This window comes from Schistocerca gregaria, chromosome 7, assembly GCF_023897955.1.
Source record: "Schistocerca gregaria isolate iqSchGreg1 chromosome 7, iqSchGreg1.2, whole genome shotgun sequence".
NCBI classification, from domain to species: domain Eukaryota; kingdom Metazoa; phylum Arthropoda; class Insecta; order Orthoptera; family Acrididae; genus Schistocerca; species Schistocerca gregaria.
The window spans coordinates 164,940,631-164,966,620 of NC_064926.1; the positions used below are offsets into that span (position 1 = coordinate 164,940,631).

General features: G+C 43.7%; 1 protein-coding gene across 7 annotated transcripts in view; it reads left to right on the forward strand.

Moving 5' to 3' along the window:
- The first annotated feature begins 11,730 nt into the window (after positions 1-11,730).
- The window catches only part of LOC126281382 (probable cytochrome P450 6a20), a 106,648-nt gene continuing 92,388 nt past the window's right edge, over positions 11,731-25,990 (forward strand). For 2 of the 7 annotated variants that reach the window (XM_049980305.1, XM_049980306.1), the window contains exon 1: positions 11,731-11,870. The gene's annotated coding sequence lies outside the window, so the exon portion shown is untranslated. Of the gene's footprint in view, positions 11,871-13,111; positions 13,282-25,503; positions 25,521-25,990 lie in introns of those variants that run through there. The other 5 variants (XM_049980302.1, XM_049980301.1, XM_049980303.1 and 2 more) reach the window with 5 other exon arrangements.

Sequence of the window (25,990 nt, forward strand, 5' to 3'; positions counted from 1 at the left end):
AGGCTGATCCAAACAAATTAAGAGGAAGTAATAGTTTTAGAAGTAGGGGACTGGGGAAGAATAAAGTGTTAAACACCAACAGGACCCCCAGGTCCACCTATGGCCATGTTCAATAACATTGGATGGTATGAAACCGTATGCAGAGGTGGATTCTGCAATAAATGGGATAGTAGGAAAAAAGTGCTGCACAATATTATTGGACACAGGGGAGCAGGTATCAGTTGCAGGCAGTGCTCTGGTGAAACAGTAGCAACGGGACCCATCATGGTACAGATTGCATGCATTATTTGATAAAGATGTCACGCCATTAGGGTCAGTGGACAAAGACTTTTGCATGGATATGGTTCAGTTTCAGTGGGGAACAACGATGCCATACCATTACAATCGGTGGAAATAGACTTTTGTCTGTATGCAGTTCAATTTAAACAATTTGTAGAGATTGTTCCACATATGAGTGAGGGGTATGACATGATTTTTTGATTAAATTTCTTATATCAGCATTCTGCCATAGTCAATCTTTGGCAACGAAGGGTGGAGCCTGAGGGAAAAATGTTTCAGTTAGGTGAAGACATTGCTAGTGTAGTGGTGTTGCGAGGGGAATCTGTTGTCAAGGGTGACATGCTTAAACTGTGAATATCCATACTAAGACTTGACATGCACAGTTGCGTACATAAGGGTACTGGGAAATCACTTTGGGCCAGTACTGAGTCTACCTTGAAGTAGGAATTTTGTGTGTGGCGGAACTGTTAGAAGGGAATGAAGTATTAGATCAGGTGGGTTGCTTCGTTAAAAGAAGTATTGCATGCATACAAGAAATGGATGGAAAAATTACTTTTGGAATTTAGGGATTTATTTTTTCCATAACCAGCTACATATATTACACAGCACCACATACCAATGGGAAATGAATTACCAGTCTACCGCAAACCATACAGAATATCTAGGTATTTAGAGTCAATTTTGGAGAAATTTATCTATAAACAGCTGAAAGATGAAATAACAGAAGAAAGTAATAATTCATGGGGGGTGGGACAAGAATAGCCACTATGCCAAAATAAATCAACAGATGTAACATGAAAATAAATATTTTGTTGTGATTACAAACATGTACGTGCGAAAACCATAATGGATCCCTACCCTTTGCCAAACGTAACAGGAACTTTGGATCATTTAGGGGAACGCAAGTGTACTTCAGCAATGGATCTGGAGAGCAGTCATTACCAGATAGAGGTTGCATCGTAGAATCGACACAGAACAGCGTTTTTGGCACTGTGGGGACACTACCAATTCAGCAGAATGCCATTAGGTTTAAAAAATGCACATGGAACGTTTCCAAAATTGTTGGACAGAGTACTCAGAGGTTTAAAAACACGTCAATGCTTAGTGTATCTCGACGACATAACCGTCTATGGTAGTGATATGGAACACCATATGCAGCGATTAAGAGAAGTATTCCTAAGATTAAAAGCAGTGAAGTTAGTACTGAGTACAGAAAAGTGTGATTTTGTGATGGAAATGGCAGCATATCAGAGTAGTCATATTATAAGTAGCATAATAGGAATTAATATGAAGCTGGGGTTAAGACATATCAAAGAGTAATGAGAGATGTACGTGAATTTCCTGTACCAGAATCTGTAAAACTTTTGCAATCATTATTAGGAGTCGCAAACTACCGGTTCGTAAAAGGATTTACAGATGATGCCAGACCGTTTGAACAATTGCTTGAAAAGGGATAGTAAATTCGTGTGGTGAGAAAAGTGCCTGCATGCTTTTGAGGAGCTAAAAGGCGCTTTAACATCGAGTACGACATTGGTATTTCCGGTCTTTAAGAGAGAATGTGTTTTATCATATGATGCATCAAACCATGCACTTGGCGGTGTGTTGTCACAAGAGATAGCTTACACATCAAGACAGCTAAATTCTGAAGAAAGAAATTATTCCATTTCAGAGAAAGATATGTTAAGCTTTATTAATGCAATCACATATTTCAGATAAAAAGGATCCTTCTAGTATACTGATGCGATGCACAGTGAAACTAAGTGAATTTGATAATCAAAATATCCACGGGTGTACTGTAGATCTACAGTGTCCAACGGGCACAATATTTCGGCGATCATACAAGTCGCCATCATCAGGTGAACTGACGGACTGAGCTCCTGTGAACGTGCCGGCACGGAGATCCGTACGCTATGACTGCTCAGGGGGAACTGGGTTCGGTCGCGGCGGCGGCCGATTTAAATACCCTCCGCCCGCGGCGCGCTCCCTCCGCCGTCCGCGCCCTGCGCCACGGTAGCGCGGTGGAACAGATTGCGACGGCGTCTGAGGTGACGTCGGTGTGATGGCTCTGTCGTCCGTGGTCGTCACAACTATACGTTTGCACGATTTACTCTTGATTAACCCAATCGCAGGTTCCCAAGCCTTGCTAAGATTATAGCCACAGTCACGGTTTATGAGGTCGTCATTGGTGCGAATTTCGATGGCCTCTCTAACAACGCTGTCCCAGTATCTGGACGTCTGTACCAGAATCCTCGTGCGTTCATACTCCATAGCGTGATTTTCCGACAAACAATGTCAGCGACCGCCGACTTGCTCGGATACATCAGTCGAGTGTGCCTCTGGTGTTCACGGTATCGATCGTTGACGGTACGCATCGTCTGACCAATATACGATTTGCCTCATTGACACGGAATCTGGTACACGCCGGCCTTCCTCAAACCGAGGTCATCTGTGGCGCTCCCCACCAGTGCACGAGTTTTATTCGGAGAACAAAACACAGTTCCGACCAGGTGTTTCTTCAAAATGCGGGCGATTTTCCCTGAGAGTGCACCTGTATATTGAATAAACGCAGTGCGTACCTCTTCCCTCGCGATTTCACCCATCTCCACAGCTTGTGCTGTAGTGGTTGGGCGGAAAGCACGTTGAATCTGCCACTCTGAGTACCCATTATTTCGAAATACAGTTCTCAGATGTTCCAGTTCCTGGGGTAGATTCTCTGCGTCAGAGATAGTGTGCGCCCTATGTACTAGAGTTTTAAGTACCCCATTCCTCTGTGAAGGGTGGTGGCAGCTGTCTGCGTGCAAATACAGATCAGTGTGCGTTGTCTTCCGATACACCCCATGACCTATGGTGCCGTCACCCCTTCTCTTGACCAAGACGCCAAGGAAAGGTAATTTACCCTCCGTTTCAGTCTCCATAGTGAACTCCAACAATGCAAACCAGCCACAGACTGCACACAGCACGAGTCAGTGATTTTCATATAGAGTGATACGTGGTGTTACCAACATAAAAACCTAAACAGCCTACTTACACACTCAGTAAAACACCTGTGGGGAGCAAGTATGTACTCACAAACGTAGATCATTTTTCAAGATACCTGTAAATGGTTACGGTGCCAAACCAGCAGGCAGCAAAAGTGGCACAAGCACTTCTGAATAATAGGGTACTGAATTTTGAAGTGTCTGAAACAACAATAGCAGAAAAGACAATAAACTTCATGTCAGACCTATTCAAAGATTTGTGTAAGTTATTGAATGTGAAGAAGTTAAGGACGAATCCTCTCTATCCACAAGCCTATGGAAGAACTGAAAGAGTGTATAGGACAACTGGGTAGATGCTTGGATACTACGTTGACTCACATAGCACCATCTGGGATGTCTATTTGAAGTACGTCATCTCCGCCTACAACTCAAAACAGCATATGAATACATATGGAGTAGTATATGCCATCACTATTCGACATGCTGAAAACGAAAAAAGGGAAAATTTGAGAGTCCCTTAAGGAATTTACCAGAGTGATTAGGGAAATATGGGATAGAGTATGGAGGACAAATACAGGAGCACTGAAGAAACAGGAAGAAGCAATGGGCCATACAGCCATGAATGCCACGAACAAGATTGGTCAGTGGCTGATGCTACCAACTTCATGTACGCCATAGGGGAAGACAAAGAAAATTTTTGCAAAGTATCGGGGGCCATACCAAGTGGTAGAGACTACGTCACCAGTAAATGTAGGGTTCAGTTGGTGAAGAAAAAGACAATTGTCTATGTGGGGTGGATGAAACCTTTTCAAGAGAACCTGCAAATTATTATAGAGATAGGAGATGCGGACCGAGAAGGGATAGTGAGAAGAAAGGTATTGGAAGGTAAAGAAGAGGCTGTGAATGAAACGGTAACAAGGAACCCTTATGGATCAAGACCTGGCAGATAGCCATTTAACATATTTTTTTAGGTTAGGTATGGATTTAGTGTAATTAGTATAAGCGGTTGCAGAGCAGCAGTTTGTTTTAGGGAGAGGAAAGTAATAGGTGTTCCAGCCCTTAGGTGAGATTTAGAGAAGGCGAGATGATGTAGTTCACAGTGGGACTATTGATGTTTGTCGGGGTGGAAGCGTTATGGAACCAGAACCCGGAGGGGATAGTGCTGTTCACCAAGCAGAAGGACGCGGTGATCACCAATCATCCCTGGGTGATACAGGTGGTATCAACGCATGGGAGATGTGTAAGAAGGTGAGAAGATTGGAAAAAGCATTCGACAAAGTCAGTCAGGGGACGAAAAGGAACGGAATACTCAAAGGGACGTGCGAGAGAATACATGGAACGTACGAGAAATTAACGAGTGAGATGGCCAAAGTACTGGGGGTTACTTCACCTATGCGAAGTAAGAGGGGTTGGATCAACGCAGGAGGTCGGCTTATGAAAACAATATTTGGAACTGTTGATGAGGATATTCGAAGGTCGAACGACAATGTAGAAGAGGTTAAAAGTGGGCGAAACAGAAAAAGGCCGCGAGTGACTGGCACACTACGCAGGTTGCAAGTCAACAGAAGGACGTATTGAATAATAGACGACTGCGACGGCAACTGACTGGAGAAGTAGTGTGGTATGCCAGAGCTATTGAAGAGGCGGTTAATCAGAATTTCAGGGAACTACAAACCCAAACAGAAGTCTTGGGTAGAGAAGTAGTAATGACAAAATGGTTGCAATCCGTTAAAGATAGTGTTTGGGAAGCAAAAGGAAAGTAACAGAACTACTGCAGGCTAAGCAGCAGTCTTAAGAGGTCAGCTGGGGGCAAACTTACTGTCGCCAGAGCAGTATTTAGAGAGACTAAGGTAAGTACAGTAGGAACTACATCCGGAGATGGGGTTGGTTTTAGAGCCAGAGCACAAAAACGTTCCTTTTTGTTTCAAGGCAGTCACAGTATCGGTGAGCTGATGGAACGAAAGTTTATATTTCCATTTCTATACCAGTGACTAGGGCTTCCTGTCGGGTAGACCGTTCACCGGGTGCAAGTCTTCCGATTTGACGCCACTTCGGCGACTTGTTCGTCGATGCGGATGAAATGATGATGAATAGGACAACACAACACCCAGTCCCTGAGCGGAGAAAATCTTCGACCCAGCCGGGAATCGAACCCGGGCATTTAGGAATGACATTCTGTCGCGCTGACCAGTCAGCTACCGGGGGTGGAGTTGCTTATGGTAATAAGAGAGGGGCAGCATTCCTGCGCAGTGAAATGGCTAATGAGATAAAAGGAGGTAAAGAATGCAGTAAAGAAGTGAACGAACCGGAATTGTACTTTCAGCAGGCCCAGGTGCATTGATTGTACTTTGCCTTTGACGGTAGCAGTGGCCAGTTATTTCAAGCATGGGAATCTTACGTTAGCAAAGAGACTAGAATTAAAAGGGTGTTGTTTTTTTTATTAAATGGAACAGCGTGCGAGATAGTGGGGCCTACTTTCCACCTGCCCCGCCGCGCTTTCAGGGATAACTCACTGAGTATTTCGCAGCCTCGTTTGTATTGGCCAAAAGAAACCATGGGAGTACTACCTACCACAGATATAACCAGCTTAAATCAAACTCTAGGGCCGGAATTAATGCGGTCTATAAATACGATTCTGAACCAGCAGGTGGGACGAGTCTCTCTGGAAACATCATTGCAGCATGTAAATTTATATCGGGAAAATCGGTACTGAAAAGAGACGACATTCACTATTGTCAAACCAACCATCAGATCGCCACTTGTTCTGCAGAGCATAGTCCTTGTTTTGGTATGTAGAAGACAAAGCACAATACTGAATTCAGATCCAGTCATGGTTCATATTCCAGTGGATTGGATACCTGGAACATAAAAGCAGCAGAATGAGGATGAGTGGACAAGGGTGTAATATTAAGGATAACTGATGCATTTTAGCTCATAAGTTTTTGAATACAGAGTTAGAATTTATTGTACAACAAGCCTAGTAATGAAACAAGTTCCGTGGTGTGCAAGGGGCCCTGTATAAATGTGTAAGATTGAGTGATATGATTAAGGAAAACAGGTGTTAGGATAATTCTTAAGAGGTGAAAGAGGGCTTGAAGGGCTGGTCGCCAGAATCTCTAGTGTAAAGGATAGTGTTTGCTCGACCCAAAGGACCAGGTCTTGATAGAAAGGAGGGAAATGTAACGTATCAACCGTATCCCGTCAAAAAGTACGCCAGAGAGGAAGTTACAACAGAGCTGGCCACAGGCAGGCAAGAGTGTTATGGATTGCGAAGCAAAACGTGGCCGAAAGGGTCTGCGAAGCAGAGCTAGCTGGGCGCGGCATAGAAACAGCCAAAGCTGCAGTATGCTAGCTAGCGGAAGGTCGGAAGCCTTTCCTCACTTGCTACCACGGAAGTGTTTAGAGAACGTAGCTTAAGCCCTGGGCGAACGAAGTCTGGAGCATATGAATACTCAGACATTCTTGTACCAAAATATTCTCGTCTCAGTGTCACAGCCTTCACGATGAGCCTGTGACACCTGGAGTGACATTTTGGAATGAGGTACAGGGTCCACTGTTCGACCAAGCGATGGAGCAGCTTGCACTGAGTCACAAGAGCAGCTGCCGCCAGAGCAGAGAGGGAGGTCATGGTCGCCATCACAGAGTTGTCAGCTCCGCTGCCATGCTGTCCTGCAGCTGGAGACGACGCTAACAGGGGAATTCGTGTGACGTCACTCTCGGATTGCTTTGTCATCAATACTGGATTTCTATTGTTTCACATGAGAGGCAACTGCATGCCTCCAACTGATGTTGTTGATGTACTACAGCTGACGGGCGGAATAAAGAAGGTAATTAAACGAAATCTGCTGATGTCTCATTTCACTCTCCACATGTGACAATCCATGGGTGATCTAACAATGGACTTTTTGAATAGGTGTGAGCAGTTGCTCAACAAAGCAGGTGGCGTTCTGCGTCATGCTTACAATGTCGAGAAAGTTGTTGAAAACTGATCCATGACTTATTTTCTACTATTGCTTCGATACCGATAGAGCGGTCTTTGAGTACCAGGACCACAACTGGTCTGGTGATTCTTGGTAATTCAGATAGAGATGATCTGTCACTTTTTTCTACATCATCGGTACTTGTTCAGTCTATTTCACCTAAACATGGTTTCTTACAATAATGATGGATATCTGCAGAAACTTTTTCATGGTGGGAGGCAAAATTCTAAAATTTTCCTTTTTAGTCTAAATGAGTTGGCCAGTTTCGAGACATGTTGTGCCACAAGAACTAAATTTTATCAGTGATACAAAAAACTTATCTTATCCTAGAGCCTGTATAGTTATCTACTCAATATAAGAATAAAGTCTTTCTACTCTAAATTTCAGGGGGAGTATGTATCCCCTCTTGTCCCCTATTAATGATTGCTGCCGCACAATTCCACCATCTCTATATAGATTAAGATACAAAAAGAATTGAAGACATCAGTAGCCAATGAGCATTAATTTATACAACTGGGGCAAGCTGAAAATTTGTGCCAGACCATGATTCAAACCCAGGTCTCCTGTTTATTAGGTAGATGCGCTGACCAATACGGCATCTAGACACAGTGGTCACCACGACTGCATGAACTACCCTAGCACACGTCTTGTCAGGCCCAAATTCTCAACTTGCACTACAGATGTTGTGTCCTCTCACTAGCCTCATTACTCGCAGCATCTCGGCGATTAACATAAGAGACTCAGCTTGGTGAGCATTTGCGCCGAAGGGAACATTGGCCACAATCGCCGTGATTGTACACTGATCAGCCGAAATATTGTGACCACTGCCCACAACGACATTGAATGCCGCCTGGTGGCGTTGCGGGTACGTGACACAGTAACAAAAGGATGTAAGCAGAGCAGACACCCGGACAGGGGACCACCCTAGCGAAGATATGGGCTCCGAATCAGGAAATCCATTGAGATAAGCGACTTTGACAAAGACCAGGTTATTATTACGCAGAGCCTGTGAACGGGTGTCTAGAAAACGACGAAGCTGGTGGAATGTTCACGTGCTACTGTCGTGAGAATCTATGGAAAGAGGTGGAATGTCAGTGAAACTACCATTAGGTGCTAAATGTTTGGACGTCCACGACTCTTCACAGAGGGGTTCGGACGCTTGCTTGTTCTGTAAAATAGGATAGACGGTGATCTGTGGCATCTCTGCCCAAAGAGCGCAATGCTGGTGCACGCACAAGTGTTTTGGAACACACCAATCATCGCACAATGTTGAACACAGAGCTCTGTGCAACCTTACGTGTTGATCCTACAACGTCGTCGTCGATCAATGGAATCGTGTCGGATCTTCGGGTGAATCACATTTATGCTACTTTATGTCTTTGGTCTCCACAAATGCTATCATTGAGGTGAACAGCGGCTCGAAACGTGGCACGGACGCAGGCTGGCGAGATCACTATTACGCTATGGGAGACATTCTCCCCAACATGCAAGGCACTTGTGGTAGTAATCTAAGACACGCTACAACTGCGAACCACCAGTATCTGGTCATGGTTGATGTCTTCCCCGACGGCGATGTCATCGTTAGACAGTATAACTGTCAGTGTCTTATGGTGAATTCACGTTGACGGCTCGGCGACCAAATTCGCCTGATGTAAATCTTATGAAAACCATCTGGATCACTATGGGCATCATCACTGCATACGTACATCATGGCCTGTGCCGTCTAATGCCACAAACCTACCAACAAACAGTCAGACCCCTAATAAGCAGAATCAGTGATGTATTTCGTTCTAAAGACGGACAAACGAGGTGTTAAGTAGGTGGTCATAATGGTTTGGATTAACAGTGTTTCCACTGATAAGCGAGAATACTGAACCACTGCCCACCAAGAAGTTGTATGCCGCCTGGTGAGGAGCAAACACGAATAGGAAATCGCTCCAGCGACGATAAGTGGTGTTAATCGGAAATCCGCCGACTTAAGTGACTTTGAGGAAAGTCAGGTTATTGTAGCCCATTGCTAATGAGCAAACATTTCGGAAACGGCAAAACTGGTCGGCTGTTCACGTGTTACTATCGTGAGCATCTGTGGAAAGTGGTTGAAGAATGCTCTAACCACAAGTACGCGACAAGAAGTTGGACGTCCATACTTCATCACAGAATATAGGGATCGGGGGTTGCCCTCACTCTAAAGCAGAATAGGCGGCGATCTGTGGCAGATCTGACGGCAGAGTACAGTGCTAGCGTAGGCACAGGTATTTTGGAGTACACCGTTCAGTGCACAGTACTGAGAATGATGTTTCGCAATGAGGATCCCATGTTCACCCGACAACATCGTCAATTGTGGTTACGGTGAGCACGGGATCATCGAAATTGGACCGCGGAACGATGGAATCTTGTCAGCTGATGGGATGGAAATGCCGTGTGGCTAGGGCCTTCCAAGTCTTTCGAAGTGAAGCCACTTAGGCGACTTTCGTGAGGATGGGGATCAAATCATGATGATCAGGACAACACAACACCCAGTCCCTGATCGGAGAAAATCTCCGACCCAGCCGGAAATCGAACCCGGGCCGTTAGGCATGACATTCCGTCGCGTTGACCACTCAGCTACCAGGGGCGGACACCTGGTCGGATGAATCCCGCTTATTGTTGAACCAGGTCGACTGTCGCGTCAAGTAGATGTAGATGTAGACGTAGAAGATACAACGTCTTTCAGGCGAATGGCTGCTCGAAACGTGCAGCGCGCCAAGTATGAAGGCCGGTGGGAGCAGTATTATGTTGTGGGAGAGATTCACCTGGGCATCCGTGTGGCCTGAGGTAGCAATCGAAGGCACAATGGCAGTATCGGACTGCGTGAACATTCTCAGGGACCGCCTATAATCCCCTATGTTTGATGTCTTCTTCAACAGCGGTGAGAACTTCTAGCAGGATCACTGTCCCCATCACAGTGCCAGAATCGCGCTGCAATGATTTCAGAAGCATGATAGTGAACTCGCGTTGATGTCTTGGCTATCAAATTCGTCTTACCTGAATCGGATGAAACTCAACTGGGACGCTATGGGGCTCGAGCTCCGTGCCCACAAACCAATCGCCCGTAATTACGAGATGTGTCTGACCCGTGCGCAGGCATCTGGAGCCACACCCTCTGGAAACCCATCAAGTACTTGTTGAATCCGTGGCATTCAGAATCACTGCTGAAATGCCTCCAGAGATGGACCTACACGCTTTTAAGTAGATGGTCATAATGTTTTGGCTCATCACTGTATATAGCGCCTGTTCTTTCGGGGCTGTCTGAAAGAACAGGGACCAATATATATACATATATAGTTGTATGGATTGTTACAGCATTGTTCCCCTTAAGGTGCAGGAAACAAACTACCACACGATACTCTACGTTGCCAGTGGGTTGGGCCATTTAGTTTGGACTTCTCTAGCGGCCTGCTACGATATGTGGGCTCTACATGTCTTACCGTTGGTATCGATGGTCGCGTTAGAGCCGTTCGGACTTGTTTTGACGCGCAAGGTTCAAAATGGTTCAAATGGCTCTGAGCACTATGGGACTTAACATCTGAGGTCATCAGTCCACTAGAACTAACCTAAGGACATCACGCACATCCATGCCCGAGGCAGGATTCGAACCTGCGACCGTAGCGGTCGCGCGGTTCCAGACTGAATCACCTAGAACCGCTCGGCTACCGCGGCCGGCTCACGCGCAAGCAGAGTTGCAAAAATACCGTAGTCTATCGTGGATTATCATAAGTAAGCATAGACTACGATGTTTTCCCTAGTAGCCTTGGTCAGTTAAAGTTGTAACCGTGTTACCTCTACGTTAGGTTTGTTGTTTGCCACTTGGGAGTTACCTCATTTCCATCGCTGTGGTTGAGATCAGTGTCTTAATAGATTTCCCTAGAAAACAGAAGTGTAGAAACGTCTAGGAACGGAGCGAGAGTATATGAAGGACAGCGTATCCTACGGAACGGTTTTGTTCTGCCTATTTATCCTCAAATCTCGAAGTTTGTGGTAAGGTCTTATGGGACCAAACTGCTGAGGTCATCGGTCCCTAAGCTTACACACTATCTAATCTAACTTACGCCAAGGAAGACACACACACTCATGACCGAGGGAGGACTCGAACCTTCGACAGATGGAGCAGCGTGGACCGAACCAAGACGCCTGAAACGGTGCAGCTACTCCTCGCAGCTATTTATCCTCATGTCTGTTACTTAAATATAAACAATATTTATAGCAAAATTGAAATTGTCAAAGTGTAATTAATGTTTTATTCGATAATTGTTCATCTACAATTTGAAACAGAAGGATGGTGTAACAAAAATAAAAAAAAATACAGGTTCATGATATACGAGGGTAATCCCAAAAGCAAGGTCTCCAATTTTTTTATAGGTACAGAGCTCTGTCTGTGTGGCAGTTGGTCTCACTGTTATGAAGAGTGCTTCACGCGCTGTGTGTAAACATGCGCAGGCCGGTCTGAGGCCCTCAGTCTTGGCTTGGCAGCCGTTAAGAACGGAGCTCCCGTTGGATGTTACCGCCAAGTGTGAATTGCAGGCAATTATTCGGTTTTTGAACGCAAAGGGCACTGCGCCGATTGAAATCCATCGTCAATTGACGGAAGTGTATGGTGAGTCGTGTATGGATGTCAAAAATGTTTGTAAGTGATGTAGAAAGTTTGCAGTCTGCCGGTAAAGTCATGACAACTGTTTTTTGGGATCGGAAAGGGGTATTGTTGGACGACTTTATGCCCACTGGGACCACAATTAACGCTGACAGGTACTGTGAGACTCTGAAAAAATTCAAACGGGCAATTCAGAACCGGAGAAGAGGAATGTTGAGCAAGGGCGTACACATTCTCCATTACAACGCTCGCCCACACATCTGTCGGCAAACCGTTGCTCTCCTGCAACAGTTTCAGTGGAACATAATCACCCACCCACCCTATAGTCCGGACTTGGCGCCCAGTGACTATGACCTGTTCCGTAGGTTAAAAGTACATTTGGCCGGAAAGCGATTCAGCTCCGACGACGAGGTGAAAAAAGAGGTTCATAACTTCCTGAACAACATGGCGGTGAGCTGGTATGACATGGGCATACAAAAACTGCCACAGCGTCTACAAAAATGCATCGACAGAAATGGTGATTATATCGAAAAATAGCTAAATTTAACTTTATATATGAAGACAGTGACAGTTCTCGAAAGAACAGATACTGTACATGACCGTCAGTCATCAATTATTCCAGGGAAAAGGTGCACGGTCATGTACAGTATCTGTTCTTTCGAGAACTGTCACTGTCTTCATATATATAGTTAAAGGCTACCCAGCCACTGACCTTCGTCTGTGCGAATGCGCACAGGTTGCTCAAACTCTTACGGGAATCGCCAAAGCGTGCGCGAGTAATGAGTGAATGGGCAAATGTCTATAAGGTACATTACATAGGTAGAATTGTGGACAGTTGGGAATGTCTCACGGGAAGCGTGCAAGGGATAAGTCCCTGTAGTCGCACTATTCATCTGTGTCCTCGGTGGCTCAGATGGATAGAGCGTCTGCCATGTAAGCAGGAGATCCCGGCTTCGAGTCCCGCTCGGGGCATACATTTTCAGCTGTCCACATCGAGGTATATCAACAACACCTGTCGGCAGCTGAGCGTTTTAGTTAGCCATCAATTATTGAGGGCTAAAACTTTACGCCTATCTCTCGTATCGTGACAAAAGAAAATTGGTGGGCCTCGATCCCGGATTTCCTGCTTACAACGAAGAGTCTCATTGTACAGTTAGGGCTTCCGAGTAGTGCCTTCCTGTGTGTTAACTGCCAGCCTTACGTCTTCGCCCTCTTCTACTGAACGCCACAACCTGATACAAATTTTCATAGTGTCGACTCTGCCGTCCACGTGTTTTATGGTGCACGAGCACGCGGCCGGCCGCAATTGGCCCCAACGAGGGGGGTCCGTAACGAGGGCCTCCGCTTCGCAGAGGCCAGGGGGACGCATTGGTGTGCAGCACCCGCGCGGGGACGGCCGTCGCTCTCGCTGCCCGACGTGAGTATTCCGCATGGAGGTATAATAAGGGGAGATGGCGCTACAGACTTACTCTGTACGTTTTTTTGAAGCCAGTAGGCGGGGCCTGCCGCCATCTCGGATCCCCCAAAACATTAGCAGACGCGTGTTTTTAATTGCTTCTTGTCCGTTATTTCTCTCGTGTGCACGCGATATTCGTTTTATATAGTAAATGTTACACTGTTTTACTGAACAACAAAGCATAAGGAACGCAACTTCAAACGTTTTTCTGGTCTTAAATGCATATTTGATACAGTAATACGACATGAAAATATGTCGCTTCTTGCCTCAGTACTATAATTCCTTTGTGTTTATACACTTCGAATAACCGAGAAGAGAAGCATGTGCTATGAAAAGCGTGCTTTCGTAATCTATTTCTACTCACTTTCGTTGTGTTTGTGCCGATACTTGATAAAGCCAGAACTCCAAAAGCAATGATTGATAGGTTAGAACACCTATTTATATTCGTTGTATTTTCAAGTCAAATGCAAATTTTAAATGCTCCAGTTCGCAAGAAACTTACCTCGTTTCCTTTGGTGTCCCATAGGTGTATGCACGGATGAAATAAACAAGCCAGCTGTCATGTCAACAAAGTGAAAGATTCGTTAAATTACGAAGGAAAAGAAGTGAATTGAAGATTGTAAGGCCCATTGTAGATTACACATCTCCTTCGTTTTTAAATTGTACCTAGCAAATGACATTCAGTGTGGTAAATAACAGCAAATTACAGGGTAACACGACAACACGGTGACTAGTGCAATGATCTAAGACTGGTCTTAGATAGGGTTCAAATGGTTCAAATGGCTCTGAGCACTACGGGACTTAACATCTATGGTCATTAGTCCCCTAGAACTTAGAACTACTTAAACCTAACTAACCTAAGGATAACACACAACACCCAGCCATCACGAGGCAGAGAAAATCCCTGACCCCGCCGGGAATCGAACCCGGGAACCCGGGCGTCTTAGATAGGGAACTTTGTTTTAACAAATACGTAACCCTTGAAGTACTTATAATTTAACCACTGTAACAGGTGTTCCACACATTTTACTGAAGGTTTAATTAACTAAATGTAGTTACATTACTTTTATATTAAATTATTGCATATTAAAACATTAGTCCCCATTTCCAGGATATATCTTGCCAGGACTTTTCGGTTACTTGGGAATAACCAAACAATGAAAACAAAGTGTATTACTCATCTCCAGAGAGCTCTTCGCGTTGGTTTGATAGGAAATCGAAAGTCAAATCACAGAAATAAGACCATACTGTAAAACTTTACAGTGCATCAGAATTTGAAGTATGTATAAGAAAATTGCGCTTAAATAAGTCCACTTACGAATGAAATGTGATTTGTTTAAACTTTAGACTACATCACAACGATTAGTACACCCGTAAGCGACGCAAGCCGGCATTTTTTATCAAAACACTTCACAACTACACGGAATCAAACCACCAGAAGCAAATATTTTGGGGTAGCTAATATGGAGGATCTTCACTGGAGTCGGCTTCAAGTTTGTGACGTCATGACAACTCCTCTTATTTTTACTTCCATGGTATTCCGCTGCTCCGTCCTTATCCCACCCTGTGGCTGCCCGAAAAGAATTTCATTTGACGCAGAAGGGGCTGCTGTCCGGGAGCGGCAGAGTATGCTCCAACTGACAGCTGCAGGACTGTGTAAAGTCGCTGCGCTTAGTTTATTAACTGCGTGTTATAACTGCCTACGTCGTGTTGTGCCGACTCCACTGTAGCTTGAATGGATTTTTAAGTTTGTTTTATATGCCCGACTTCTAATTTCACCACACAAGTCTCCAGGGTTGAGCAGTTATTACCCGACGACGACACGCAATACAGTTTGTTAATGCGGAGTTCACCGTTATCATGTTTTTAGATTTAATTTTATTACTCGTACAGAGACTCAACGTTCCTTTGTTTAAATGCGCGTCGTCAAAATAAGCATGAAATGCTAATGTCTTTGCAATACATAATGTCGTCTATTGAGTTAAAGTTCGTACCTATTTTGCCATTTTTAGAGAAGAGAAACCTTAAGCGCTTCTGCTTCTATAGTCTCAGTATCAAATGGTCACTAATTTCAATTGACTTCCTATCTCTTTCAGTATTTAACACAAATTATATTGTAATTTTTCCTCCTATCTATGTAATATGTAGTTATTTAGTTCTCAATTCGTTCAAGAAATCGATCATTCATAATAGGAAACACAGTCATAACTCAGTCACTCAAAATGAATCAGAAATTTTACTTGTTAGAATGAAATCAGGCGACGATTCTTCTTCTCTGCAGGCTCGTGCTTTGCGGCAGTCTGCTAATCTGTACAAATAAAATGCCTCTTATTTCTGGGAGCGTTGTATAATCAGTCGGGAAACCTCAGATCAAGCGGATATTTGGCTTTGATGAAGTTTAACCTTCCGAAGAAGTACTGGAGCTCTTGGATTATTAAATGCAGGCTCGTATCCAGCCTTTCAGAAGTTCCCTTCCAATTAACAATTACGTAATATATCGATGGATATCATTAATTCTCAGATGTCAAATAATATAAATTGTTACCTTTTGTATGAAGGAGCAATATATATATATATATATATATATATATATATATATATATATATATATATTTCCCTTTTAATTTTACAATGTCGTATCGTTTATCTTTTGTCATAAATCTCAATATTCAGATTACAATTCTTCAAACAATGCTCAGGCTAATCGGCACGAAGACAACCTCGGAAGCCTTTTACTAACAACCACCAGAGAGAGTACTACAAAGAATAATTATGCGCTCATGGCATAGCTATTGTATGAAACTACTTTGCACATGGATTCTGCGAGTATGAAGATAGAAAATTAGTAAACGTCATTCAAGGGTAGAATTGTATCAGAATAATTCATCGAATATAAAGAGATATTACAATATATCAATGTCATTTCAGAGATATTACGTCGGTTCCACTCTAACGGAATAACACGTAATTGTCATTTAATAACCTTTTACTTATGACGTAAATGTTAATGAATGATCACTATCTAGGAGGAAAGAGGGATTGATCCTAATCATAATAGCTTTTAATGAGCCGGCAATCGTTAATTAAATAACAGTCACCTTCAAGGATGATATACGAACAACTTTCGTTACGTCCGTTTTCACGTATCTGTCAAAACTAATCTTGTCGCCCACAATTCAAATTAATACTGACGTTAACCCCTTTTGTCGGAACATCGAATTGTAACTATTATGTGAAAGTTTATTATAGTCCCCGAATTAATTCCTTTCAGATACGCGCACCACCGAACGGCAGAACGGAACACAAACGACTTGTTTTAACAACCAAACAACGCAATGACGTTACATTACGACAATGTCCGCTCAATGAACATCTCTTTGACTTTATCTTCTCTACTCTGCTTTGTTAAATTATTCCTAATTACAATTTATTCAGCTATTTAACGAAAAAATTTAACAAAAAATAAAATAAATTTATCCAAACTTAAAAGATTCCTTATAGTGTCTCCAACATATAGTCAACGATAATTGTTAAGATATGGAGCTTGTCAACTGAACAAACTGTGCACTCACTTAAAAGATTGGAAGAAAGTAACTTTCCCGCTAATGCTATTCTTTTATCTTGAAAATACTTAAGTATCCGGTGTTCCCCGGGTATGTATTTATTCCAGTCTTCCATTATTCCATCTGCTCTTTCTCCTCTCTCTGTCCATCTCCTCCTCCGCCCATCTGTGCCTCTCTTTCCCTTCCCCTCCTGTCTGTCCATCTCCTTCTGCCCCCTTCTCTCTCCTCGTTGCCACTCTCAGGCCGGTAGTCCCTACCCACACGTCACCTAATATGTGAACCACATTTGGTTGAAATCCTTCCAGGGATTTTAGGTTAACTTTTACCCATGGCTTTGTCTACGTACGCACATGCCAAATATATTTTAAAAGTACTTCGACACATACGTATTCCGCTTGGGTCTCTAGTGAATTTCGCCCTGCGCTTTCATTCTCAAGCAGTCCGAACAATATGTTCTACAATGAAATAATTTTGCTTGTTCATGCAGTGGTGTGTGTGCCTACCGTCTGAGAAATGCACCGTGAATACAATTAGTAGTATAGAAGTAATAAAATTACAACGTAATGCATGATGCAGCAGTTTTTCACACGAATCGGTGTTTATCTCCTCAACTATGTGTCGTACAATGATGGACACTGTATGCGAAATGTGTTGTGAGTAGGGTTAGTGGTAAGGAAGTAATAAATTTAAACGTCTAGAATGATGCGGTAATTTTTCACTGGTCTCTGTGTTCATGACGCTATATCTCCTGAAATATGTATCGTACAATAACATAATTTTTGTCGTACATTCAGTGCATTAAGCGAATACTGTCTGCAAAACGTGTCGCGAGTACAATTAGTATTAAGGGGGTAATAAAATGTCATGATTCATATTTCAGTTTTGCAGCATGAAGAGCGAAAATATAGTAAGGGAAAAACGTTCTTCCTTCGTCATTTTGTGGAGGTCGTCAGCGCCAAAAAGTTTCGTAAGTGTTTGAAATTATATATAAGGTTTGCTGCAAGTCTCTAAGAGCTCTCATTCTGAAATACTCAAGTCGCTACGGTGCTTTTTCATCGCCCCCCCTCCCCCCACATCTTTGATAGGTAGGTGGTTGTTACATCCACAACAATGATTTCCAGACTGTAAGGGATACGTGTAGCAAGTTTAGTTGTAATCAGTCCAATGGTTTAAGAGGAGATGCGGAGCATACATACAAGCTGCATACGTATATACATACATGCGTACATACATCCATTTGTATAATGTGTGTGAATAAGCACTTTATTCTTAACCATACAATGCAGAGATTCACGGCCTGTATTTAGTTGAGTTTAGGGCTGAGTGGCCGTAATCCATTTACGAAAGTGTTCCCTGACATTTCGTCTCTGACTGTGGGAGACATCTCCGCACATAAAATGCAGAGGCCTCAGGGGTCCGCCGAATTCATAGAGAGCAGCAGAGAGGACACTATATTTCCCCAAGTGATGCTGACTGCGTCAATATCTCATGCTGCCGCCAACGCTCTCGACTACAAGTAATCGATCGACATTCCTGGCCGATATTCATATTTTGACTGACTTAAACCATTCTTCTTTTATGCTGAAATTATTATGGTGTTTGCGAGTCTAAACATTATCTCTACAAATACGCACATGATAACACGTCCTTGCTAAAATGCTCGTCTCACAGAATTTTATTTCGTGCTTCCCATCTCGAAAGACATGTTACGCTACGGCCGATTTGTCAGTATGTTCCAGAGGTCAGTTCATTTTTGTGTTCTGCTAAGTGGGTGTTAACACTTCCTTCTGTGGTATCAATGTATACTTGCCCATATCTACGTTGATTTTGTATACCCCACGTGTAGCTAATGTACAGCATATACACTCCTGGAAATTGAAATAAGAACACCGTGAATTCATTGTCCCAGGAAGGGGAAACTTTATTGACACATTCCTGGGGTCAGATACATCACATGATCACATTGACAGAACCACAGGCACATAGACACAGGCAACAGAGCATGCACAATGTCGGCACTAGTACAGTGTATATCCACCTTTCGCAGCAATGCAGGCTGCTATTCTCCCATGGAGACGATCGTAGAGATGCTGGATGTAGTCCTGTGGAACGGCTTGCCATGCCATTTCCACCTGGCGCCTCAGTTGGACCATCCTTCGTGCTGGACGTGCAGACCGCGTGAGACGACGCTTCATCCAGTCCCAAACATGCTCAATGGGGTACAGATACGGAGATCTTGCTGGCCAGGGTAGTTGACTTACACCTTCTAGAGCACGTTGGGTGGCACGGGATACATGCGGACGTGCATTGTCCTGTTGGAACAGCAAGTTCCCTTGCCGGTCTAGGAATGGTAGAACGATGGGTTCGATGACGGTTTGGATGTACCGTGCACTATTCAGTGTCCCCTCGACGATCACCAGAGGTGTACGGCCAGTGTAGGAGATCGCTCCCCACACCATGATGCCGGGTGTTGGCCCTGTGTGCCTCGGTCGTATGCAGTCCTGATTGTGGCGCTCACCTGCACGGCGCCAAACACGCATACGACCATCATTGGCACCAAGGCAGAAGCGACTCTCATCGCTGAAGACGACACGTCTCCATTCGTCCCTCCATTCACGCCTGTCGCGACACCACTGGAGGCGGGCTGCACGATGTTGGAGCGTGAGCAGAAGACGGCCTAACGGTGTGCGGGTCCGTAGCCCAGCTTCATGGAGACGGTTGCGAATGGTCCTCGCCGATACCCCAGGAGCAACACTGTCCCTAATTTGCTGGGAAGTGGCGGTGCGGTCCCCTACGGCACTGCGTAGGATCCTACGGTCTTGGCGTGCATCCGTGCGTCGCTGTGGTTCGGTCCCAGGTCGACGGGCACGTGCACCTTCCGCCGACCACTGGCGACAACATCGATGTTCTGTGGAGACCTCTCGCCCCACGTGTTGAGCAATTCGGCGGTACGTCCACCCGGCCTCCCGCATGCCCACTATACGGCCTCGCTCAAAGTCCGTCAACTGCACATACGGTTCACGTCCACGCTGTCGCGGCATGCTACCAGTGTTAAAGACTGCGATGGAGCTCCGTATGCCACGGCAAACTGGTTGTCACTGACGGCGGCGGTGCACATATGCTGCGCAGCTAGCGCCATTCGACGGCCAACACCGCGGTTCCTGGTGTGTCCGCTGTGCCGTGCGTGTGATCATTGCTTGTACAGCCCTCTCGCAGTGTCCGGAGAAAGTATGGTGGGTCTGACACACCGGTGTCAATGTGTTCTTTTTTGCATTTCCAGGAGTGTATCTTTATCCGTTCTTTTATCTTGCTGTGGGTCTTAAGATTGTTTCAACCAAATACTTCCTCAAAAACTTCCCGGTGAACGTCAGTGAACAGCTTAATATATCGATCGCATTCCCCGAGCCCAGATGTTTTAACTACTAGTTCTACACAACCGTGGTTGTCGCAGATGTGAAGTCTATATGTCAAAGGGAAAAAGGACAGCCTCCATACTACAAAAATCACTTACGTGAATCCTACTTGGTTTTAAGAGGTTGACTATACCGTGCGTGTTTCGACTTTAAAATTTACTCTAGCGTAATTCGACTCGTACGCATTGACGAGCTCCGCAGAAAGGTTTCCCAAGGGAGCGAAATTAGCTAATTGCTGAATAACGAAATAATGTCTCTATTTGAAAATGAAAGAAATTTACAGTGACTGTCAACCTCCAGTAAGAAAAAAATTGTCCAGGTGCGAGTAGCACTCGCTATTTGAGGGTTCTGTGAAAACTTAATTACGTATATACACAGTTCATCCAGTCCGGGGATCGAAAATCTCGATGATTTTTGCTTGTTATCGAGAGTAATACTGGATAGATATCGGTCCCGGGTATTTTAGAACTTTCGAGAATGTTTCAATTTTAAAGTTGGGTAACAGTTTTATGACTTTTTCATTTACTTGTATTCTGACACCTTACTTCTTGCCAAATTTCATAAGTCTAGGTTAACGGGAGGTGCGCTATAGGTTTCAATGAGTGAGTCAGTGAGTTAAAATAAGTGACATAAATTGCCGTATCTTTTGATTGCATTGTCTTAGAAGCTCCAGTTTTTAATGCCACCAAGGGACCATAGACGTTCTTATGTGACATAAATTTGAACTGATAGATCTGTCCGTTCATGGGAAAAACAGATCTTAACAGACGGACAGACAGACAGGCAGATAACAGATGACAAATGTTTTTCCGTATGAGATAGTAACAAATTAACAGTTATCGTTTTTTTCTTTACTTTTACTGTGGAACCTTTTTTACTGCCAAAAATAATGATTCTAGGTCAACGGGAGCTCCCTATCTTTTTGATGAGTGAGTTGGTGCGTCAACATAAGTAACATAATGGCCGTATCTTTTGACTGCCTTTAAATATAAACTTAAGTGTTTCACACTGCCAAGGGACTATAGACATTAGTATATGACGTAAATTTCAACTTGATGCATCTTCCTGTTCCTGAGAAAAAGGGGTCTTAACAGACGCACAGTGAGACAGACAGGCAGACGGCCAACAAAGTGGTCCTAAAAGTGTTCCGAGGAATGGAACCTCGAAAAGGCTATCGACACATAGAACATATTTATAGAGCTAAATGACTTCCAACTACAGATTTCTAAATGACTAATTCTGTTGAAGAATTTTCCTACAGTATAGAATGAGTTGTCATGGTGTTTGCGGGCTCTTATTTCCTTGGAAAGAGTGCGAAATGTGTTTTTATAGTGGGCAACACAACTACATCGAAAAAATTTTGGAGTTTGCGAGGAATGTTTTCTGAGATTTTTGGTACATGCGACGTGTGGCCTTCACTGGTTCGTTACCCAGTAATAAATTAATACTACGTATGTTTCATACTACTATGCCATTAAAAGTCAAAGCGGCTTATACTTAGTGACGTCACTAGCCTGTCCAACTACTGAAACAGTACCATTCGACTTCCCACAGGTGGATTTATTTCGAAACATCAACATTCTTTCCCAGTTTTTGTGGAACAGTTTCTGCTGTGATCCGTTCGATTTCAATGTTCTTATTTCATTTCCTTACTAAAAAATATATCAAAAATATAGGTACAATATCGTAGTTTCTGAAATTATTCACAGAGCGACCTTGCCCGTGAGACCAAACGAACGAGTCGCAAAAATTACTGTGTTTTGGGAGACCAAGCACTGCTATGAATTTTGAGTTGTTTGCGGGAAATAGGCATAAAAATTTATTTGATCGCCATGAAAGAAAAAATTACAAGTACTCGAAACGCGTACATGCAAGAAAAGCCTATGATTTTGGAAGAGTGGCGCGTCTGCATGTGATATTGTAAGGTCAGCTGTCGGTTGGTTTGCTATAAAAGATAGTATTTTCGTCTTTGAGTGTTAGGTTATTTCGTCAGAGGGTTCGCCGCCCCTGTGTTATTTCTGAAAACGTCAATTTCCGGATCCAACCACAACGTTGATACCCACCGAAATTATCTCTGCTGATGCCGTTTTGATAAGTGGCACAAAGTACAATCTGTGGTGCCCTGTGTGAACGGTAGCTCACGCTATGTCCAAGTTGCTACCCAGTAACATGTGCTCCACGGTTTGGTTACAACCAATATATGGAAAAACTGCGTCTTTGGTTATTCTGAATCAACGAAACTAAGCCTTCGTCATTCCGTGTGCCGTTAACTCTGTAGGAATCAGCATGGGTTTCGAAAAAGACGGTCGTGTGAAACCCAGCTCGCGCTATTCGTCCACGAGACTCAGAGGGCCTTAGACACAGGTTCACAGGTAGATGCCGTGTTTCTAGAATTCCGCAAGGCGTTCGACACAGTTCCCCACAGTCGTTTAATGAACAAAGTAAGAGCATACGGACTATCAGATCAATTGTGTGATTGGATTGAGGAGTTCCTAGATAACAGAACGCAGCATGTCATTCTCAATGGAGAGAAGTCTTCCGAAGTAAGAGTGATTTCAGGTGTGCCGCAGGGGAGTGTCATAGGACCGTTGCTATTCACAATATACATGAATGACCTGGTGGATGACATCCGAAGTTCACTGAGGCTTTTTGCAGATGATGCTGTGGTGTATCGAGAGGTTGCAACAATGGAAAATTGTACTGAAATGCAGGAGGATCTGCAGCGAATTGACGCATGGTGCACGGAATGGCAATTGAATCTCAATGTAGAGAAGTGTAATGTGATGCGAATACATAGAAAGATAGGTCCCTTATCATTTAGCTATAAAATAGCAGGTCAGCAACTGGAAGCAGTTAATTCCATAAATTATCTGGGAGTACGCATTAGGAGTGATTTAAAATGGAATGATCATATAAAGTTGATCGTCAGTAAAGCAGATGCCAGACTGAGATTCATTGGAAGAATCCTAAGGAAATGCAATCCGACAACAAAGGAAGTAGGTTACAGTACGCTTGTTCGCCCAATGCTTGAATACTGCTCAGCAGTGTGGGATCCGCACCAGGTAGGGTTGATAGAAGAGAGAGAGCGGATCCAACGGAGAGCAGCGCGCTTCGTTACAGGATCATTTAGTAATTTCGAAAGCGTTACGGAGATGATAGATAAACTCCAGTGGAAGACTCTGCAGGAGAGACGCTCAGTAGCTCGGTACGGGCTTTTGTTAAAGTTTCGAGAACATACCTTCACCGAAGAGTCAAGCAGTATATTGCTCCCTCCTACGTATATCTCGCGAAGAGACCATGAGGATAAAATCAGAGACATTAGAGCCCACACAGAAGCATACCGACAATCCTTCTTTCCACGTACAATACGAGACTGGAATAGAAGGGAGAACCGATAGAGGTACTCAGGGTACCCTCCGCCACACACCGTCAGGTGGCTTGCGGAGTATGGATGTAGATGTAGATGTAGATGTAGAACAGCGCTGTGAAATCTGGTCACCAGATCTTATGTAATGACTCCTTATGTAGTCAGTTACCGTTCTTTCTCATATTATTGCACAGCTGATTGCCGCGACACTTATGACAATTTCATGAAGATACTAGATCGTTTGATGTACCTGCCAGGGTAGCCGAGAGCGCGGTAGCTCAGCGTGTTCGGTCAGAGGGTTTAGCTGCCCTCTGTATGAAAAAAAAAAGAGTGAACGGATCAACAAAGAACCTGAACAAGTGTCATTGGATGTCCGCCACGAACAAATTCAACGAACAATATAGAACAAAATAAGATCTAAAAAAGAAAAGAAAAGAGCGCTAACACGCTGCTTCCTGGACTTGAGCAGGCGCGCCGGCCCCGGATCGAATCCGCCCGGCGGATTACCAACCACAGCCTGGATGTGGTTTTTAGGCGGTTTTCCACGTCCTCCTAGGTGAATATCGGGCTTGTCCCCGCGTCCCGCCTCAGTTACCCGACTCGCAGACATCTGAAACACATTCACACTAATTCACGATTTACACTAGACGCAGACAGCTTGCGTCCCGGGGGTATGGGGAGGCGGCAGGAAGGCCATCCGGCCACCCCTTCCAATTAACCATGCCAACTCCGTACTTGAATCTGCGCACAATGCGGGATACAGGAAGTAGCGAAATAAAGGAAGAAAGACTTGATGGTTTGATGTAGCCTACAACATCTTATGATCTATATGCCTCTTTTTCCAGTTGGTTTCCAAGTTCATTTACTGAGTGAGCTTTGATCCCTGTACAGCTACAACGCAGTTGCTCTTTTTCAACATTCTTATTTTATTTCTTCTTCTTCAAATAGGTTTTTGAGATGTTTAGGATTCCCCAAATAATTTCATGTCGTTTTACACACGGTCTGTATTACTGCCGTTTTTTGTAAGCCACGTAATGTGTTTAGCTTTTCGAAAGACTTTAAAAGCGCAAAGCGTTCTGCCTGATTGTCTGAACATTGTGCTTCATCACGAATGTTGGCTTTTTGTTGATGAAAACTGCTATGCCTGATCCTATTCCTCGTTCAGTTTTACTTCTGTCAATGAATACTTCCCTCAAGTATTGCCTTCTGTTATTTATTTCGTTAAGGACGACAGTATCAGCCGGATGAGGCCAGCGTTTATGAAGAACAATGGTTTCTAATGGTTTTTTACTATTTCCAGTTCATTTTATTCACTCACTATTCCCTTTATTATTGGTGTTATTCCCTACAGAATACAAGACAGCACTTCGTTTGGGACCATTTTTAGGCTTTCGCAATCATGATGTTAAATAATCATTGTACTCGTTTGTTCTTGCTGCAATCGTATTGCTTTGTTACAGCGTCAGTCCATTGGAGGTGCATATGATAACGTAGGTAATATTGCTTCTCTGTAGATGATAATATTGCTCCTCTGTAGATGATCCTTTGAGCCTCTGAACCAAGTCCCCAGTTGCGTCTTTCTGATTTTCACAAACCGTGTATTAATTTTGTATGTTTGTCTGTGACGTGCTGTGTATGGTCGCTGAATCTGATCTTATCGTCAATAATTACTCCAAAAGATTTTAATTTGCCAACTTGCTCTAACTGTTTATTTTTCAAAAAGATACAAACTTTAATCTTATCTTTTTACTTTTTTTTGTAGTACGACTTTATATTATTAATCGTTGAAACGAATTTTATTATTTTGAGTCCGTTCACCGATTAAAAGCGCTTTCAGCTGCAGAGTAGTACCAAATTGTAAGTAAAGGCTATCGTTTGTATTTGTGTTAATCTAAGTTGAACAGTGAGTTGTACTACATGCTCCAGAATCCTGACCCACAACAGGAAACTTGGGGGCATCTTTCGGTTATTCTCCTTTCAATCTTGCCGTTGTAGATAGACAAAAATGCCGTTCGATCGTCTAAATAAATTTTAAGGAAACTGTATAAGTTTTTAGGACACTGAATTTCCTCTAGATCATTGAGAATGCTAGGCCAGCAACGGGCATCGACACGTACTGACGGTCAACAAATTTCTTTTCCGCAGCTGAACAGTGTACAGTGCTTTTATGCGGCGTAAATCCCTGTTGCTTCTTGTTCCATAAGTCTTTTGAAGAAATAAAGTGCATTATTCTGTTTATTAGCAGTTTTCCAGGATGTTCGCTCCTTTGTGCAAGAGGTAGGTTGGGCAATGTTTAGTAACTTCCGCCCTATTCTCCTAGCCAGATT